The sequence below is a fragment of the Hevea brasiliensis genome, chromosome 4, assembly GCF_030052815.1.
Source record: "Hevea brasiliensis isolate MT/VB/25A 57/8 chromosome 4, ASM3005281v1, whole genome shotgun sequence".
Taxonomy (NCBI): Eukaryota; Viridiplantae; Streptophyta; class Magnoliopsida; order Malpighiales; family Euphorbiaceae; genus Hevea; species Hevea brasiliensis.
This window is the reverse complement of record NC_079496.1, coordinates 53,937,530-53,938,244: the sequence shown is the minus strand read 5'-3', so window position 1 is coordinate 53,938,244 and position 715 is coordinate 53,937,530. Positions and strand designations below refer to the sequence as shown.

Sequence of the window (715 nt, the reverse complement as noted above, 5' to 3'; positions counted from 1 at the left end):
ATCGTCCTTCATAGTTGTCCTCATGTTGACTCTTTGTACCAACTGTGTTGGCTTGCATTCTTTTGAGTTTCTTTGTGAGCTGATCAAACTGAGCATTTATCATGCTTAGGGCATCTACTTCCAGGACCCCTGCAGTTCTTCTTGCATTTCCTCTTTCATTTGACCACTCATAATTATGGTATGCAACTCTTTCTAGAAGTTCAAGTGCTTGTGGCACTGTTTTCTCCTTTAGATCACCCTCTACAGCTGAATCAACTGTGCTCCTTATGGAGGCTAGTAATCCATTATAGAAATTTTACACCAATAGCCAATCTTCTATGCCATAGTGTGGACATTCCCTCTGCAGGTCTTTATATCTTTCCCATGCATCATAGAGTGACTCTCCTTCCTTTTGTTTGAAGGTGTTGAGCTCAAGCCTCAGCTTTGCGATCTTTGCAAGTGGGAAATACCTTGCTAGAAAAGCTTGAGAGAGGTTTTCCCAGGTAGTGAATGTTCCAGCCAATTGAGAAAGTAACCACTTCCATTCTCTGTCCCGAAGGGAGAATGGGAATGCTCTGAGTCTTATTGCTTGATCAGATACTCTATTCATCTTGAATGTATCACATAGAGCAAGAAAGCACTGTAGGTGATAGTGTGGGTCCTCTGTTGGTGAACCTACAAACTGGGTTTGTTGAATCATTTGGAGCCATGCTGGTTTTAATTCAAAGTTGTTGGC

General features: G+C 42.0%; 1 non-coding gene across 1 annotated transcript; it reads left to right on the top strand.

The window, feature by feature from the left end:
* Nucleotides 1-317: 317 nt before the first annotated feature.
* Nucleotides 318-424, top strand: LOC131179753 (small nucleolar RNA R71). The gene has a single exon (XR_009148640.1). It is a non-coding gene; the product is annotated as a small nucleolar RNA R71 (small nucleolar RNA).
* The last annotated feature ends 291 nt before the right edge of the window (nt 425-715 follow it).